The sequence below is a fragment of the Sarcophilus harrisii genome, chromosome 1 (assembly GCF_902635505.1).
Source record: "Sarcophilus harrisii chromosome 1, mSarHar1.11, whole genome shotgun sequence".
Taxonomy (NCBI): domain Eukaryota; kingdom Metazoa; phylum Chordata; class Mammalia; order Dasyuromorphia; family Dasyuridae; genus Sarcophilus; species Sarcophilus harrisii.
This window is the reverse complement of record NC_045426.1, coordinates 508,142,328-508,162,882: the sequence shown is the minus strand read 5'-3', so window position 1 is coordinate 508,162,882 and position 20,555 is coordinate 508,142,328. Positions and strand designations below refer to the sequence as shown.

Sequence of the window (20,555 nt, the reverse complement as noted above, 5' to 3'; positions counted from 1 at the left end):
TTATTATCTCTTGACAAAATAAAACTTTAAACTAGTGACTTCTCACCAGTCTAAAATTTTAAGCAATTTTCCATTGTCTTTTTGATGAGGGCTAGATATGGGTTCCTAAATGAAATTAGGGTTTAATTGAGGTCTAGTGGCAGGCTCGGGGTATAGGGAGTCAAATAGAGCTCCCCTGCAACCCTTTTGGATTCAGCACAAGGATATGGAATTAAATGAGGTCTAGTAATGGCGCAAGAGTCCCCTGTAAAGGAATTTACAAGCCCGAAAAGCTAGATTGATAAGAGGCTGCTTATGGGGTTTGGAAGTAAGGTTAAAGTATAATTAAGGAAATAGGTGAAGATAGAGATAAGAGGACACCGGAACAGGGTTCCAATGGACAGAGTGTCCTTGGGGGTTTAGCATGTTTTGACCCTCTGCAAAGAGAGGGTTCCAGCTTGACTCTTTTATAGAGATTTAGCTAAAGGGGCCTGCGGGTGGAGTCCCAAGTTGGCTCTTTTTGGCTTTCAGTGAGTGCTTGAGTTGGCTTGGTGGGGGTTGGGAAACCTGAGCAGATCATTAGAATGGGGGCTGGGACAGCCCAAATTGGCTCAGATAAGGGGGGGCTCTGTCCAGGGCAGTCACACTTCTAGAAGGACCCTTATTAGAAGGTCCTTATTAATAAAATGATTAAGTTACCCTGAAACTCTCTCAAACCCTTTTAAAGTCACACCTTCAGAGAAAGAACTAATAGAATCTGAATGCAGATTGAAGCATACTTTTTAAAATTATTATTTGGGAGTAGAGATGTTTATTTTGGATTTGCATTTTCTTTTGTAATATGGCTAATATAAAAATGTTAAAAAAAAAAAAACAAACCCTTACTTAATTTCTCTGTCCCTACTAGTTATTGCTCTTTATCTTTTCTCTTTTTTGTTAAATTCCTTAAGAAGGCTGTCTATAGTGGGAACTTCTACTTCTCTTTCCTCTCTCAGTTCTCTCCAGTCTGACTGCCCACCTAATTTTCTGCTGAAAATATTCTCTCCAGAGTTACATGAACTGATGTTGAATGAAGTGAGTAGAACAGAATATTTTACACAGCAACAGCAAGATTATATGATGATCAACTCTGACAGACTTCCTTCTTTTCAAAGGCAAGATGATTCAGGCTAGTTCCAAAGGTCTTGTGATGAAGAGACTCCTCTGCACCCAGAGAGACTGTGGGGACTGAGTGTGGATCACAATATAGTATTTTCACTCTTTTGTTGTTGTTCGCTTACATTTTTTTTCCTTTCTGATTTAATTTTTCTTGTGCACCATGATAATTGTAGAAATACATATAAAAGAATTGCATACATTTATCATATGTTGGATTATTTGCTATCTGAGGAGAGGTTGGGGGGAAAAGGGAGGGAAAAAATTTGGAACACGAGGTTTTTGCAAGGGTGAATGTTGAAAATTATCTATGCATATATTTTGAAAATAACTTCAATTAAAAAAAGGAAGGCAAAAAAAAGAAAATATTCTCTCCATTCTCTCCATCTTGTAACTGCCAAACCTAGTGATCTTTTTTCTCATTCTTTTTGACCCGTTTGTAACTTTTGGCATTGTCAATCATCCTCCCCCCCCCCCCCCCATAGAACCAATCAATAAACATTTCTTTGTTGTAAGAAACCAATGTTTATTCTCTACCAGCATTTTCCTAACAATATTAGAGCTTCTGGGATAAAACTTAAGAGCACTCTGTGGTGGTTCCTACTTGCTCAGTGGCATGCGCAGGTAGGAGCCACAGGCATGAGCACTACAATCTTCAGTAGGGAACTGTTGAATGAGCACAGATGGTGCCCTCAGACCAATCAGCCACCTTTGGTTGACTGGTGATGAATTCTGGGGCAGGTGCAATCCATTCACCCTGAAACTCCTCCTTTGTTACTGTCTTCTCAGTTGCACCTGCTGTTCCTTTTCAATTTCCTCTGGATCCCAGTAGAATTAAAGATTAAGTATAACCTCCCATGGGTGTTCAGAGGAGATGGTGATATAATATTGCTTCTAGGGAAGAGAGCAATGATTTTGAGGTCTCTCAACCTTGAAGTGCTATTGTTCTAAGAATCTGTCTGTCAATAATTGTAAAGATCTTCTGGTCTAGGAATGTAGTAATGTTTCTTCCCTTAGACTTTAGGGAAGATATATTGGTGATCCTGAGAGACTAATCAGAGCACTATTCTGACAATCTGTCAATAATTCTAGTCTTCTGGCCTTAGAATAGTATTACAAACATTACTGACTGACAGATAATCTGTTGGTCAGTGATAATCAAGTTCCTGAGACAATAGTACCTCAGACCTACCTGTAAGCCATAAAATTAGCAAATAAATCCAACTCTGCCCTGTAAATCTATCTCCTTTCTCTCAGTTGTTTGTTAATCTCTTATGGAGCTTAGCCCACTTAAGTTGACATTACAATTCCAATAACTTTGCCCCTTGATCAGGAAGTGGGTTCACGCCTGCAAATTCTTTTGAGACATCTTGGGATACTGGTCAATGACCCCAAACTTTTGGGGTTCCCTTCCCAACATCAGCAATGATACCATGCATATGTAGAACTTCACAGGTCAGCATTCACCACATCAGACCCACTGAGTGTGCTCTCTTATTGATATATGCAATGGCATATATGGACATGTCCCATAGCAAAGTGGAGAATCTGTGTTACACGATGCAATGGTTGGGAGGTTAATCTATGATGCTTCAATCAGAGCCTGGTGATCCAATCAAGGATCAATAACCACCAAGAAATGAGGCTGGATCTGATTAGTGAAGGGACCCAGTATGAATCTTCTAGCAATAGATGTGGCGGTGAAATGGGAAGCCTGAAAGAAACTTTCTCAAGGAGAAGGCTACCTTGAACTTGACCTCTGTACCCCACCCAGACAAACAGGATGACCAGCCTCATTCTGTTATCCCAAGAGAACAGCCCCCATTGATAACACTACTGATTAAGCTTTCTACAGAGTTAAACAGATACCTATTCAATTCCAAAATTCCCCATTGTTTCAATAGTCCCAAACTCTAGGATCTGCCCATAAAACTAAGTACCCTCAACAAACCTCTTTACAAAATCTCCCGATTGTATTAAGTGTATTTTGTCCACTAAGGGAGTCTCTTTCTTAGTGATATTCAGAAATAAACTTTCCTATTCTTTGCCATAGAGTGAATTCTTTCACAAGAACTCTGCCTTTCTTGACAGGGCTCATATCCTATCAGCAAATTCCAGAACAATTCTTTGCCCTGGATTAGATTTTGCACTAACATCAGTCAGATTTTCAATGACAATAATGGTGTGAGGAGCTAAGAAGAAGCTTTCTCCAAGTTCTCTTCCAATTAATGATGTAGATGCTATCACTCTTTCTTCTATAGATATACTGTTGCATTTGGAAGTCCAAATTGGTGACACTCAAATGGGTTCCTGCAGCAAGGAAATTTGAGGACATCCTCCTCTTTTATTTGTAAGACATCTAGGACTCCAGATGAAGTGGGTTGTGGTTCCTGCAAGAAACTATATTTCCTATTGATCTGTGATTCCTTTCAGATTCCCAGTCCCTCCTGGCTGAGGCATTTCAGTTCAGGAATGCAGGACTTTTGATTCACAAATCCTGGTTAAAAGCATCCCTTTGAATTCCAGTAGGAGATCCAGGCTTGTCCCAACCCCCATGGGATCAGAGCCAACTTGGGTTCTCCCAACCCCCATTTTGATGATCTGCTCCGGTTTCCTCGTAATGCCTAAGAAACTGAGCAAGACAGAGATTAGAGAACACAATTTAATAGTTTATTAAATGGAGAGATTTACTGGGACCAAATGATCCATGTTTGGTCCCAGGGCTGAAGGAGACTAACGTCTCAAAGAATCCAGCCCTGAATATTGGACAGCAAGACTCTTTTATAGGATAACAAGAACAATGACATAATCGGGGAGGTACCTGGATGGGGATAACCTAATGGGGGGAGGTACCTAGGATGACTTAATGAAGGGAGGTACTGGAGAGGTTATTGATATTCTAATGATGTCTAAAATGGATAGACCTTTATCCTGTCAAACATTAAGAAAGCCTAAAGAAAGGAAGGTTATAATCTGAGGCAGAGTAACTAGATAGGACAATTGGGAAACTGGGATCAGGACATTAAAAGGGAACTGTGGCACAACATCCCAACCCCTACCAAGACAAGCAATATAATGAGCTTCCATCAACTAAGATCTTCGCAGATGGACCTTAGCTGTTCCCTTTTACTACCAGATCTTTCTGCCCACTGAGAATTACATTCTCAGTGCAAAACTCCATTTTCCATATATTCTGCCTGCTGGAATAATATTCTTTTCCAGTGCCATCCTCTCTTTATCCTCACCTATTTTCCTAACTAGACTTTATACTTCCAATGTTGTGCCACAGTTCCCTTTTGATGTCCTGATTTCTCCAATTGTCCTATTTAGTTATTCTGCCTTCGGTTATGACCTTTCCTGTTTGATGAGATAAAGGTCTACCTCAGTTGCTCTGTCCCCAAACTCCAGGCTATAACCATTCCCTCTTAAATGGTTGATGAGATAAAGGTTTATCCATTTTAGAAATCATTAGAATATCAGGAGCCTCTCTAGTACCTCCCTCCATTGTGTCATCCCAGGTACCTCCCCCATTATGTCATTGTTCTTGTTATCCTATAAAAAAGCTTGCTCTGTGATACTTAGAGCTGGACTCTTTGAGATGATAGTCTCGTCCAGTCCTGGGACCAAGGATAGACAGGATAAAGGACCAAGATCCATCTGGTCCCAGTATATCTCTCCATTTAATGAACTACTAAATTTGTCTCTAATCTCTGTCTTGTTCAGTTTCTCTGCCATTACACCAATCTCCATAATAAGCCTCTTTTAGCAAACTGGTTTTCAGGTCTGTAAATTCCTTTACAGAGAACTTCTGTGCCACCAGAAGGGGGTTCCCAAAACTCCCTACCCTTGCACCAAATACTAAGGGATTGCAGGGGAGACAAACCCCCTCCGTTTTATTCCCTGAACCCCAAATCTGCCACTAGACCTCATTTAACTCCCTGACCACAAGAAATTTCATTAATTTCATTTGGGTTCCCCAAATCTGAACCTCATCACAGACATTGTTTTTGGGTTTTGTTTTGTTTTTTTTTTTGTTTTGTTTTGTTTTTTATTTTAATAGCCTTTTATTTACAAGTTATATGTATGGGTAACTTTACAGCATTGACAATTGCCAAACCTCTTGTTCCAATTTTTCCTCTCCTTCCCCCCACCCTCTCCCCCAGATGGCAGGATGACCAGTTGATATTAAATATATTAAAGTATAAATTAGATCTACAATAAGTATACATGACCAAACCGTTATTTTGCTGTACAAAAAGAATCAGACTCTGAAATATTGTACAATTAGCTTGTGAAGGAAATCCAAAATGCATGTGGGCATAAATATAGGAATTGGGAATTCAATGTAGTGGTTCTTAGTCATCTCTCAGAGTTCTTTTGCTGGGCGTAGCTGGTTCAGTTCATTACTTGTCTATTGGAACTGATTTGCTAAGGATGGCCATGTCCATCAGAATTGATCATCATATAGTATAGTTGTTGAAGTATATAATGATCTCTTGGCCCTGCTTGTTTCACTCAGCATCAGTTCGTGTAAGTCTCTCCAGGCCTTTCTGAAATCATCCTGCTGGTCATTTCTTACTGAACAATAATATTCCATAACATTCATATATCACAATTTATTCAGCCATTCTCCAACTGATGGGCATCCACTCAGTTTCCAGTTTCTGGCCACTACAAAGAGGGCTGCCACAAACATTCGTCATCACAGACATTGTGTAAGTTTCCCTTTAGAGTTACTAGTATGGAATCCTTTCCTGTACAGCATGCAAAAGTTAATTAATATTTCTTAAGCATCTCCTGTATTCCACAAAACAGTCCCTATCCTCAAGGAACTCACAGTAATGAAGGAAACAACACACAAAAAAAGAAAATTTTTATAAAGAAGGGGATGATGGGAAGGGAGAGGGAGAATGATGAAGTTATGCAAGATCATGTAATTGTGTTGACTCAGGATAAGCAAAAGTCCTTTTTATTCTTTGTGGATGTGAGAGGAATAGTGACACAAAGTGAGAGGAATCACAACAGGAATCTGGTCAGGAGTCACTTTGACTTTCTTACTCCACCCTTTTTCCTCTCCTCCAATCTCCCTATACACCAACAGATGGAGCCTGCACAGAATGGTGGGGCAGGCCATTTTCCAAACAAATGCTAATAGAGCATTGTCCAATTGGTAATTAGCCTTAAGTGCTCAGTTATTCAAATGCATCTACTCAGAGATTCAGCCCTTTATATGTAATGATCAATAAGATAGACAATGAGATAGTTCTTCTCAGCAATGTGATGATCCCAAGATAATTTCAATAGATTTGGGTCGGAAACTGCCATCCACATCCAGAGAAAGAACTATGGAGACTGAATGTGGATTGAAGCATTGTATTTTCACCTTTTTGTTTGTTTGTTTGCTTGCTTGCTTTTTTCTTGAAGTTTTTTTCCCTTTCAGTCTGATTTTTCTTACACAACATGAGATATATGGAAATATGTTTAAAAGGATTACACATATTTAATCTATATTAGATTGCTTGCTGTCTTGGGGAAAGGGAAAGGTGAAGGAATGAGGAGAAAATATTTGGAACATAAAATCTTACAAAAATGAATGTTGAAAACTATCTTTACATGTATTTGGATAAATGAAATACTATTGATAATTTTTTTTTCTAAATTCTAAAAAACAAACAAATAAAGGACTCATGATGAAAAATGCTAACCATCTCTAGAGAGAAGTGATAAACTCTGAAATCAGAATAAAGTATACTTTTTTCATTTTATTTTTATTGTTTTATTTTCTTTGTGTTGTCTCTCACAACATGAGCAATATGGAACTATGTTTTTCATGACTTCATGTGTATAATTAATATGAAATTATTGGTCTTTTCAAAAAGAGAGTAGGAAAGTGACAACAGGAGGAAGAGGATTTGGAACTTAAACTTTTTTTAAATGTGTTATAAATTTTTCCAAGTAATTGGGAAAAACTTAATGAATCAAAATATATATTGTTTAAAAAAAAGTATAGGGATTGAGTGATAGAGAAATTGATAAATATCTTTTTCAAAATGATAGTGTGTGATTTGATTACTTTTCTCTGAACAAGAAGAAAATGGACATGGTAATAGAGAAGGTATGAACCTAGCAGCATGGCAGGAGGAAGGCTGGAATGTCTGCCTCAAGTATTTCCTTTCTCCAATAGATTCTCCAGAAAGGTTCCAAAATGGAAATTTCTAAAGTTCAGGTATGACTATGTCACTTCTAATTAAATCTTAGGGCCTCTTTATTAAATGTAGGTAAGAACTACTGTGGATAGAGCTCTGAATCAGGAAGACCTAAAGTCAAATCTAGTTGCAGATACATATCAGCTGTGTGACTCTGAGCAAGTCACTTAACCTAGTTTGCCTCATTTTTATCTGTGATGAGTGCTTCTGTCATTTTTGCTTCATGTTCTGAATTGAATCTCTATTATACAATTTTTATAATATTCTTTAATAATTATGCTCTCCTAAATTTATTTCATATTAGCACTTCTGGTACCTTTATATCACTTTACTAAAAACTTTATATAAAATTTTTATACTTTATTTTATATTTATTAGTCTTTGTGGGTGGTTACTAAGTTTATATTAATGTAGAGAGCATGCTCTGGGCTTCATTATTCCAGAGTCAGGTTGTTGCATTGCTCTCTCTTAGGGCTCTAAAGATACCCCTTAGTAGGGTATCTCCTCTCCAATGCTATAAACTCGTCTCCTTTCCAGATGTGTTTTACTTCTGTTAGCCATCAATGATTAATATCTCAATTCCATTTAAATGATTAACATTAATTAGCATTAATAAAAACACATTTAGTTGGAAAATATTATAAGAAGTATAGATATTTTCCCCACTATCTCAGGGGCACTCCTTCCCTCCATACTACCTTAATGATGGGGAGAGAGGACTCAGATATAGCATAATTTATGCATAGAATTGGTTCCACCAAATTCATATCCATATGAGGCATTGCTGTCTGTTGATGAGTCCTTTTTAGTGAGTCCACTAGGCTGAGTCCTGACCATTGTTCCTTTATCATTGGGTCATAAATCTGGGAATGATTGAAAAAACCCAAAATATACTTACATTTTAGACTTCAAGACTCCTGGATTCCCAGATGTTTTGCTTACCTGACTTTTAAAAACTCCCTATATAACCTTAGCTTCACTTAAAAATAAAAACAACAAACACTGGGGCAGAAAATTGAAGTTTGTTATTTAGAAGATTCCACGGAGAGGAGAGGGCTAGAGGACAACCCTCTTGGTATTGTCTCTCCCTGGTTGCCCTTATAGCAGGAAGAAGTCAGCCAAAAAGAAGCCAAACCAAAGAGAGAGGAAAAGGCCAAAACTGAGTAAGGGATTTTGAAGTCATTTCCATTTCCAGTTCTGCAACTGCAGCTAGTCAAAGAGGCTACTGTTCACCATGTTATTAGCAGACTGGAAACAGTTACAGAATGTCTCCCCCTGCTCCAAAATCTCCAAAGCATTTCAATTACCATCATTACAGATCTTTCTGAAGCAGGCTTCCCAGCCTTTTCCACCTACGGAATTATTTTTGTGGTCCTCTTGTAAAATCACTTTTCTGATTCACATTACTATTAAAAAAAATCATTTGTAAACAAAAATGAAATTTTATGAATTGATTCTGTATTTCTTTTATTGCTTTTCTGATGTAAATACTATGCCCATATTTGTACAATTTTCTTCAGAATACATGAGAGAGTTCAGCTATTTCTGGATTCTATTAACATTTTGAAAGCATGTGAGACTGTGACAATATTGCATCACAATACTCTGTTAACTAGAGCAACATCACATCTAAAATCCTAGGAACCATGTCTATAAGTAACCTAGGTTGTCTGTCTCTAAATCTGAATTACAGAATCATCATGGATTCTCTGCTAGTATGGTTGTATTTTGATTTCAGTGCTTAATAGCATATTTTATTGCAGAACACAAGATGCTGAAGGGAGAAATAAATGCAAATAGCATAGTTCCTTCCCTCGTTGCCTTTCCAAGAGGGTTGACTCAAGCGGAAAAATACTGAGTTCATCAAAACAGCCTCAGCCCCATTTTTTTACCATGTGCCAGTCTTGACCAAATCCCTCTCAACTTTAATATAAGATTCTGTGGTTAGTTTTAGTGTACCAGCAAATGGAGGCAATATTTCCTCTTTTCAGGATCACAGCTAAATGAAATTTCAGAACAGACAGAAATGTTCAGATACTTACCTAAGAAATGACTTCAATTGCTCTTTTCTGCCCATATCTGTCTCTCAAGCTGAGTTTCCAGGATTTATATGTTCAGAATGCAAATCCATATTATTTGTTAGTTAGTAAAATAAATTTGGTGGCAATGACTTCAAACCAAGGAAATGATTTCTGGATTTAGCAAGATGTGCTTAATACCTTTTCTTTAAATTGTAAATATATTGAAAGTACCTTCAATTTATTGTATATATCTTATAAATGCAATTTTTTGCAGGTTTTATCCACCTTTAGACTATGAGTTCTTTGAGGATAGGAACAATATTTTTGCCTTTCTTTATCTCAAGTACTTATATAGTGCCTGTGTCAGAATAAAATGCATAATAAATGCTTGCAGAGTGATTCAATATTTCTGTTATTTGTGAACAGAATTATGTGGCACTTTAATAGCATTAACTCTAGAAAATCAACAGGTTTAATGGGCCTGTATTCCAAAGAGATCATTAAAAAAAGAAAAAGGACTCACATGTGCAAAAATATTTTTAGCAGCCCTTTTTGTAGTTGCAAGAGATGTGAAGAATGGCTGAATAAGTTTTGGTATGTGAATGTTATGGAATGTTATTGTTCTAGAAGAAATATTCAGCAGGATGATTTCAGAGAGGTCTGGAGAGACATGAAATGGTGCTGAATTAAGTGAATAGAACACTGTACACAGCAACAACAAGATTATATGATGATCAATTCTGATGGATGTGGCTCTTTTCAACGGAGAGATGATTCAGGGCAACTCCAATAGTTGTGATGGAGTGAGTCATCTACAGGAGAGAGGACTGTGGGGATTAAGTGTGGATCATAACATAGTATTTTCACTTTTTTTGTTTGCTTTCTTTTTGTTTTCTTTCCTTTTTCATCTGATTTTTCTTGTGCAGTATGTTAAGTGTGTAAGTATGAACATATTACATATTTTAACATATATTGGATTACTTGTTGCTTTGGGGTGAAGAGAAAAAAATTTGAAACATGGTGTTTTATAGGGGTGAATGTTGAAAATTATGCATATATTTTGAAAATAAAAAGCTTAAAAAATAAAAATAAACAAATAAATTTTCCTTAATTGTATAGCAAAAAGTCTGAAGAAGTTTTAAAAAATAACAGATTTTATTATTATAATAATCTCTGTGATTCTTATTAAAGTCAATCTAGAATATCAATGAGAAAAAAAAAAGAAAATCAGCAGGATTTTGAATGACCTTTATGATTTGTCTGTAATGTACTCATTAATATTTTCCTGAGGTTAGTGGAACTAAAGATGCTATAATACCAGAGAAACTGAGGCAGACAGAGATTGGTTTTTAAAATTTTTAATGTGGAGAGTTTAGGCTAGCCAACCAGATGGGACTCTTGTCCAAAGCATTCAGTGCAGATAAACCGAGGCAGAGAACTTATATAGGGTTTTAGCTAACTAGGGTTTGCAAACAGAATACATAACCTGAGTATACAATCTTATAGGAGAAACAAAGGCAGATAAGGGGGGGGGGGGTGAGAACACTGGAAGAACAGACAAGCCATAATTCCATGAAAGGATCATAACTTAATCCTGACAGGATAGGGGTCAAGATAAGAAGGTGGAGGACAGGAGACAGCTAGGTGAGGAGCAATACTCAAACAGTGGGGGATTTATCTTAGCAAGGATGGAGATAATGCACTTGAAGTTTATAACACAATGGTATGTAAAGGTGGTCAGAGCTTTCGATATTTTCCTGGATTCTTTTATAAAACTCAGTTTCCAGTCCTAATGGCAAGGAAGGGGGGGGGTTTGCTTAACAGTGCAAAGGTTTGCCTTACATTCTCCCTTCCCTCAAAGTGAAATAGTTGTATAATTCTAAAAGGTTGCCAAGCTAAATAAAGTTAGTGTGGCATATATGGCACAAACCTTATGCATGTTTCCCTTTTTAGCTTGCCCTTTCTGCATATGCCTACCATATTTAGTGTACTGCCTCTTACATTTTATTCCTTTTGCATTTTTTATATCAATTCCATCCAGTAGTAATTAGTAAATTTCTGATGTCAACCCCTTTAACCATCTTTTTATGGACCTGAAATTTCTATAGGGAAATTTCTGGATTTAGTACTGAGGTTGTGTTCTAAGAGGAAAGAGCAATGAACCTAATACCTTTCCATATGCACAGAGAATTGAGGAGGTGCAAGTGTCAGGGGGATTAGGTCTCCCACCCCACTAGGGCTCAAGTCCCAGGCATCCTGGCTACTTAGGGGTTTTATAACATGCTTTTTCTACAATTGTGGCTCCAAGTTCACATGATTCAAACTCCTCATCCCCAAATTTTGAAATTGAGGGGGACAAATAATAAAGAACAGAAACGAATACCCTCAAATTCATTTCTCTGAATCATAAAATACAAATTGAATAAGTTCATGATAGACTCAGCGGTATACAAAGAGCTGAAATGATGGTGGAAAAAGATAGTGGTCAACCTTACCAACTTTAAATATGCAGGCAACCAATCAGAAGAAGATATCGTACTTATGTGGTGGGGGCTAGGGAGGGCTCTATGCTAAGCAAACTGAGCATACTCAAAGCAAGGTTATATTCTATAGAAGCCAAAGGCTAAATGTTTTCTCCAGGCCCTGAGAAAAAATTGAATCTTAATTTTTAAAACTTCTCTATTTAAACATCTACTATGTCTTTTTAAGAGACAATTGTGATTCAGATTAGTAATCATTTACATTGCTAATCTGTGAATATTATTGTTGGAGTGAAATTTCAAAGAGACAGTAGAGGAGTATCCAAGGACTAAGGAGATATTTAAAACTATGGAATTTTTCCAGACTTCAATCTCTTACTGGGTCTCATAATTGTTGAATGAATAATAGAATGAATGAGTGGGGGAAAAGCAATTGCTAACTACATACAATGTATTGGAGTTACAAACATAATAGAAAATCAGTCCCTCCTCCTAAAAAGCTCAACCTCTAAGAGGGGAATGTAATATATATAGGAGAACTAAGGTGTTTAGTTGATAGGAAGAGTACAGTGGTCCTTAGAATGCTATAGCATAATTTCTCTAGATAAAACCATATACACTGCTGACATTGAATCATTTGGCAGTGATGAGGACCTGAGTGGTGAGAATTTTTTACTTTGGGTCTTTTGTAGCTGTGGGACACTTTCAGAGGTAATTTCTAGGCAACCTTTTCACAAGTGTTGCTCCCTTGGATGATAGTATTGAAGGGACCTTAAAACTCAAAAACTCCTTGAAGGACAAATTCTCCTTGAATCCTGCCACTGTAGGGACCCCACCCGAGGACAAGAGGCTTCATTCTGTTGTCTGGGTGGGGCTGGTTGAGTTCAGAGCTAGAGATACCAATCCTATTGAATTGGAGAAACACCCTATTCAATTGAAGATTTTATTTTCAATTCAGCTCAAGCTGTCCCCAGCCCTATCAAGAGCAACCCCCAGCTAGTAGCCAAAAGCTTCTATTATAAAAACAGCAATCTTAAACCCTCTCCTTGCAGAGGAGCTAACATGCCATCCTCAGCATAGCAAGCCTCTGCCCACTGGGATGATATTCTCTTCCAGCGCTACCCTCTCTTTATCCTCACCTATTTCCCTAACGAGACTTTATGCTTCTCTGTCGGGATCTCTCTACTAACTAGAAACTTTATTCTCTACCAGGACTCCTCCACTACTTTACATCAGGATGATAGTTGCAAATACCAGGCTGAGAACAACATTTGTGATCCCAGCACACTATGCTTTCTCAATTTCCTTTTGCAGCATCTCAATATAGATTATACCTTCTAACTGGGTGTTCCTAAAAGCTTTGTCCTGTACTCTGTTCTCTTCTTTGTCTATACTATTTCACTTAGTGATTTCATCAAATCGCTAATTTAATTATCAGGTTTTTTTTCTAATGAGTTTCAGATCTACTTAGCTAGTCTTATCTTCTTTCTCCTGATATCCTACTTTCAGAGCTATTATGAGGATCACATCAGATAATAATTGTAAAGTGCTTTCCACAATGCCTGGCAAAATGTAGGTGCTAAATAAATGCTTTTCCTTTCCTCTTCACATAACAATTTGTTTAGTCATTTTCCAATGCTTATGGTTTTTACTGTTGTTTCTTGTTATGGGCCAGAACTTGAAACAAGGTGTTGACTCACTGGAATTGATGGAAGCAATGCTTGTGTGCTTGGGTTTGCACCTTTGAGAGTTTACACATTAGCTCTCATTAGTTCACGAGTTTGGGAGATTGACAAATCAGAATTCAATATGAGATTCACAAGAATGAGATTCACACCTTCCAAAATCCCACTCTTGGAGGAGGAGTCAACCTTTGAGTTTATACCTCTAAAAGAGCATAAAAAGGACCTGAGTGAGTGGAGTCAGTTAGTTCGGAAGATTGACAGAGTGAGAGGTCAGTTCAGGAGATTGACAAGCTAGAGACTGCAGTTGGGCAGAACGAAGGATTCGAAGGAATAGAACCAAGATTCAGAGGGAGCTGGAGGCAACAAAGGACAAGCTGCAAGAGCTCTTGGAACCAAGGAAGAAGATAGGTCTCTAAGAAAACTAACTGGGCTATTTTGGCAGAGAAAATAAAAGATTGTACTTAAATCCCTTACTGTGTTTGAGGTGATTATTACTCTGAACTGAAAGTAAGGCTGCCTCCAGAAGCTCCCCAAGAAACCTGCTCCCAGAGAACCATCATATATTTTAGAAAAAGAAGAGAACACCACAGTTTCTAGCTTTTGGTTATCAAAAACATATTCCTATGAAAATTATTATTATATAAATTAGAGGAATACAGGATAGTTTACCTCTCAGACCTGTGGAAGAGGAAGGAATTTATGACCAAAGAAGAACTAGAGATCATTATTGATCACAAAATAGAAAATTTTGATTATATCAGATTGAAAAGTTTTTTGTACAAACAAAACTAATGCAGACAAGATTAGAAGGGAAGCAATAAACTGGGAAAACATTTTTATAGTCAAAGGTTCTGATAAAGGCCTCATTTCCAAAATATATGAGAATTGACTCTAATTTATAAAAAATCAAGCCATTCTCGAACTGATAAATGGTCAAAGGATGTGAACAGACAAGTCTCAGATGAAGAAATTGAAAATATATCTAGCCATATGAAAAGATGCTCCAAGTCATTATTAATCAGAGAAATGCAAATTAAGACAACTCTGAGATACCACTACACACCTGTCAGACTGGCTAGAATGACAGGCAAAGATAACACGGAATGTTGGAGGAGATGTGGGAAAACAGGGACACTAATACATTGTTGGTGGAACTGTGAATACATCCAGCCATTCTGGAGAGCAATTTGGAACTATGCTTAAAAAGTTATCAAACTGTGCATACCCTTTGATCCAGCAGTGTTACTTCTGGGCTTATATCCCAAAGAGATACTAAAGAAGGGAAAGGGACCTGTATGTGCACGAATGTTTGTGGCAGCCCTGTTTGTAGTGGCCAGAAACTGGAAAATGAGTGGATGCCCATCAGTTGGAGAATGGCTGAATAAATTATAGTATATGAATATCATGGAATATTATTGTTCCGTAAGAAATAACCAGCAGGAAGATTTCAGAAAGGCCTGGAGTGACTTACATGAACTGATGCTGAGTGAAATGAGCAGGACCAGGAGATCATTATATATCTCAACAACAATACTATATGATGGTCAATTTCTAGGTATGAATTTTTCTCTATCCATAATTATGGTAACTTACTATGAACTAGTTTCTTCATTTGGGGAATATAGTTTAGATAGTTTATCCATTTGTAATTTATTATAGTACAAGAAGACAGATGCTGATTTAAACTTTTTCCCCTAGACTGCTTTATGTTTTTCCCAGAAGCTCTTAGATATTTTTTCAACCAAAAAATCATTAAGCATTTATTAAGAAATTACTAAGTGACAAGCTTTATGTTAGGTGTTAGAGATACAAATACAAAAGTGAGACAGTTTCTTCAGGGAGTTTACAATCTATTGGATTAACATATTGTTAATGAGTGAAATAGGAAACTGAAGACTTCTCAAAATAGCTTTGGGTAATTCAAAACTCAATGCCAAATATCTGTTTAATCATTAAGGCTCTGGGAAGAAGAGCAAAGATTTACTTTTCCAGCAGAAAATATCTGAGGTAACCCCTTGACCTTTACTCAAGTACTTAGAGAAGAACCTAATTATTTAATGGCCTGGAAATATTCCAGAAGCCTCCAAATTGACTATCTCTATTTGTTGATTGAGAAAGCCTGAGGTAAACCAAGTCTCCTTAGATATTTTAGAAACCTTTAATCCCTCTGGTTTAATAATTACTTAACTCTAAATAAATCTTATTGTCAGGGATTATGTGGTTTCTCATAAAATCATTAACTAAGGTAGATTGAACCTATAACCTAAATTTTAGTTTATAAAGGATTTGGGAAAAATGATATTCTTTGTGCAAACTTTACAATAGTGTGCTCATATCAAGCATTTGCGAACATTGTAACAAGCTGACCACAATAAATTTAGGCAAACAACCTGCAATAAGTCAACTATATTGGCTTGACTAGAATTAAGCAAACCTTTGCTACTTCTACTTGAGCAGGCAGTGAAAATTAACCAGAGAAGGGGAGGGAGTCACGGGTTCCTATGGTTTTTGATTATTTAAATTATCTCTTAGCCTTTGTAAAATAGGCCTCCTCTCTCTGAAGAACTCAGTGAGCGGACTGCCTGCTTCTTGTGAGATTCCAATAAAGCTCCTAATCTTCACTTTGAGAAATCTCCGAGTAGTCACTTTGAGTTAGGGGTTGCGTTGCTGTCCCATACATTAAGGATACACAGGGTATAAATACACATGTACATATATAAGTTCCTGATTCCCCCTATTGTTAGTGATCTCATCACTGAGTAGCATGTATGCATGGATTTACATAAATAAAACTACTGAACATATATATGTATAAACATGTATATTACACATGTAGAACATGTTCAGACTTCTGATATCTATCAATATAATATATGCTTATATGTATTTAATATACAGTGATTTGGGAGGTAATAGCAATAGTAATATAACAATGATACATGTACATATATATGTGTACATATTCACATGCACATTCAAAGATTTTTGGGAAAAGATAGTTCCTTTCCTGATTCCTCAACTTATTAGTATCCCTATCACTAAATATTTATATATACATATATACACATATAATGGATAATATACACACACAATATACATATGTATATCTATTTCAAAATGTTTGGGGGGGAGACAGAAAACACTGTAGGAGTAAAAAAAGGGAAAAACTTTTAAAGGAGATAACAAATAGTTGAACTGCCCTTGAAGGGAGGTAGGTGCTACAAGAGAAAGTTTAGAGATCTGGAGATAAGAGGAGGAATGTTGTATGTGAAGAGCAGAGAGTAGTCTACTTGACTGGAATGTAGCATGTGTCAAGGGGAATGACGTGCAGTAATCTTGGAAAAATTGGAACATACATAACCTTTCTAGTGTTGGGGGGTGGGGGCGAAGAAAGGAATGAAGGAGGGAGAAAGACTTGAAACTCAAAATCTTATTAAAAAGTGAATGTTAAAAATTTATCTTTAAATGTAGTTGGGAAAAATAAAATACTATTTAAAAAAAAAAAAGAAAGATAGGCTGGAGACAGACTGTGAGTTTTAACTGACAGATAGAAGAATTTCCATTATATTAGGTGGTTATGGGGGAACTAATAGAGTTCTTTGAGCAGGAATCGTACTTTAGAAAAATCAATTTGCAGTTGTCTGGAGAGGAGGAACACTGGATGCTGAATGGAGGCTATTGTAATAATGCAGATCAGGGTTGATGAGGACCTGGGCTATAGTAGTTGTTGGGTGAATAGATAGAAAAGGAATTGGATATTATGGAGATAGAGTCAATAAGAATTGGCTAGATTGGATAATAGGGAAGGGAGTGAAGTCAAACATTATTCCTGGGTTGTGAACTTTTGTGACTAGAAGAGTGATTGGTGGCCCTGAACAAAAATAGGGAAACTAGGAAAGGATTGGGGCATCACAGGAACATTTATTCCACATAGGTTAGATTAGTTTTTCCCTAAAGTTACTGAAACCATCCTCAAGATTTAAATTGTTCAAGGATTTAAAATTCAAATGGCATAGCTTAATCCCCTGTACTTCTTGATGACCTATGGTCAAAGTCTAATCCTAGAACCAGGAGCTTCTACCTCAAGTTTCATACATATCAGTATGTCACTATAACAAATGTAGAGAAAGGGAAGTTCCCCTCAACTGAATACATGTTGTATTTTTGCTGAATATTCTTTTTATGCTATGACTAAGCAAACTTCCTTTAAAAAAAAAGAAGTAAAATCTTAAATATTTTACAAGTATCTCATTTTGTTTTGTATACAACCAGGCCAACCTGAATAAGTCCTCCAATGTTTTGTAATTATTTAGTGATAACAAGATTAAACATTGTTCCTTGGATCTTAGAATCCCTATCTTGAAGGGGAAAGAGAAATAATAAAGGAAGGCAAGATCCAAAGGTTCAAAGGTTCTGAAATCTTGACTTTGCTTTCTGTAGCTCCATTGTTTCTGGAGGTGCTTCTAAATAGCTCATTGAGAAGTTGCTCATCTATCTAGAGGGAATTAGAGTAGCTATTGGAGGATATGCCATAATATGACAGATGTGAATGTGACCTGCATCTTTAAGAGCTATGTCCGGTTGATGATAAATGCTACAAATTATTGTTTGCTGAATATTGATGACTTTTGTATTTTCAGGTGATAATGATCTTTGGGTTCACTATATATGGTAGGCCTAGTACCCCCATAAACATGAGAATTTGGGGTTCATTTAATAATTGTGTTCAATGAACTAATTGGGACTTTTAATATGGAATGTAGGGGCTGTGCTATATGGACTTTATTGAGACTGGGGAAATACAGTAAGAAATAAACTTGGAGAGAAAATGCCTAATCCTTTCCAGTAGTCTAGAGACCTTTCTAGAATTAGGGATATGGACAAATGTGCCCAAAGCACCCCATTTGACTTGAAAAGGACAGGAGGGTCAGTACTCAGTTCTCAGTACCAGCTGTATCTACCAAAGTCCAGCACAGGGAAATAGTGGTAGTGACGAGGGGAGCCTGAAACTGAAAGAGGAACCCTGAAATTCTCTGAAAACTTCAAGGAGAAATTCTTGACCCCTGCCTCTGTGATACCTGCCCCAGGGAACCAAAATAAAGTGGTTTATCTAGATGGGGCTAGTTGAGTTCAGAGCTGGAGAATTCCAACCCTATTGAATTAAAGAAAGACTCATTCAATTCTATTCAATTCTAGCTCAAACTGTGCTGACCAGCCCACAAGAGCAACCCCCAGCTTGTAGCCAAGGCTTATAAATTGATCCAACTTGGGGCTCAGTCCTTGCAGAGAACCTAACATGCCATGCCATGCATAGTAGTAACCTCTGCCCGCTGAAATGATATTCTCCTTCAGCGTTATCCTCTCTTTATCTCCCTTAAATATTTCTTTAACAACACTTTATACCTCTCTGTCAGGATTTCTCTACTAGAAACTTTACTTCTCTGTCAGATCTTGCCACTCAGGAATTCAGTCTTTCTATTCATGCATAACAAAGGATGACTTCCCAATGCCAATAATGAACCTCTTTTTATCAGTTTAGTTTTTCAGGTTCATAAATTCCTTTATGAAGGATCTCTGTACCACCAGAAGGGGGTTCCCAAAATTCCCTGCCATGTGCTGAATCCTAAGGGGATTTAGGGGAGCCAAACCTCTTCATTTGGTTCCTTGAACCCCAAACCTGCCACTAATCTCATCATCTAACTCCCTGACCACCCTAACCCTAATCTTATCAGTAGTACCCATACCAGGGCTCAGTCTCTTTATAATACACAGTAGAAGAGCTCAGGAGTCAGCAGTGGGAGACCCCACTATCATATTCAGATTCTAGTATGAAATGTATTGCCAGACCTCAGCAGAGAGCGATACAACTCTTTCCTTATTGCAACTGACTCTGACCCTTGATGAGAACTGATAACTACTCTGGAAATGTTATCCTTTGTTCTATGGCTCTTGTTTTACTGGTTCTGATTCTCCTCATTATCACCACTAACATCAAGAGATCTATTGTGAAATACAAAAATGTAACATTACCCATCACATGGACTAGATTATCAAGATCCAAAATTTGATCCTTCCAAAATGAGGAATGGAAGCCTAGAATTTCTGATCTTCATATTCTGTTATATTCATATTCTATTCTATTCATGTTATATATATTCTATTACTCCTGAAGGGGGACAGTTTATTGTTTGTTACCTTTTTGCTATTTTTACCCTTCAGGGAAGAAGGTGAAACACCAGCAGATGGTAGCAGAAGTGTCATCCTCTCCAACAGAGAGCAGAGATGCTTATAAATGAGCATCTCAGAGATGTTCAGTTCTTTTTCTCTGTTTATGTGAGGCATAATTTTAAGAAATCTGGTGAACAGCAGCCAAAAACATATTGGTAGCTCGTACCAAAAAGATGTTTGTAGCTCTAGGGTAGGAAAGCATGAATCTCCCTGGCCCTATGTAATGGGTGTATGTGGTCAGCATGTATATTCCTTTTCCCACTGATAGTATCAGTATAGTATGATTTTATGAGGATACGCTTGCCTGGGTTCTGCTCAATGGGCAGAGCTCTTGAGCTTTCTCAGTCAATAATGGAGGGAATTAAGGTTGTGTGCTTGTTCTCATTCTGTTTAGCATGATGTTTATCAAATACCTTCAATGAGGACAAACATGGAATTAAAGTCAGCTATGGCATGGATGGAAAATTCTTCAACTTGAAAAAGCTACAAGCCAAAACTAAATTGGAGGGATTGTTGGTGCAGGATGATTTTGTTTGCAGTTGATTGTGCTTCCCTCTAAAGCTGAGATGCAGCAAAGTATGGATCAATTCTCTTCTACTTTTGCTAATGAACACCAAGCAAATACAGGTCCTCCATCAGCCAGCTCCACATCATCCATATTAGTTACAGCATATGGTGAAGTTGTGAGTACAGTGGATAGGTTCTCTTATCTTGGCAAGCTCCACATTGATGATGAGATTGACTCATGCATTGCTAGAACTAGCTCAGTGTTTGGGAGGCTCAGAAGGAAAGTATGGGACA

At 37.2% G+C, this 20,555-nt stretch overlaps 1 pseudogene; it reads right to left on the bottom strand.

The window, feature by feature from the left end:
* Positions 1 to 1,734: 1,734 nt before the first annotated feature.
* LOC100934758 lies at positions 1,735 to 19,787 on the bottom strand (annotated as a pseudogene).
* Between the last annotated feature and the right edge of the window lie 768 nt (positions 19,788 to 20,555).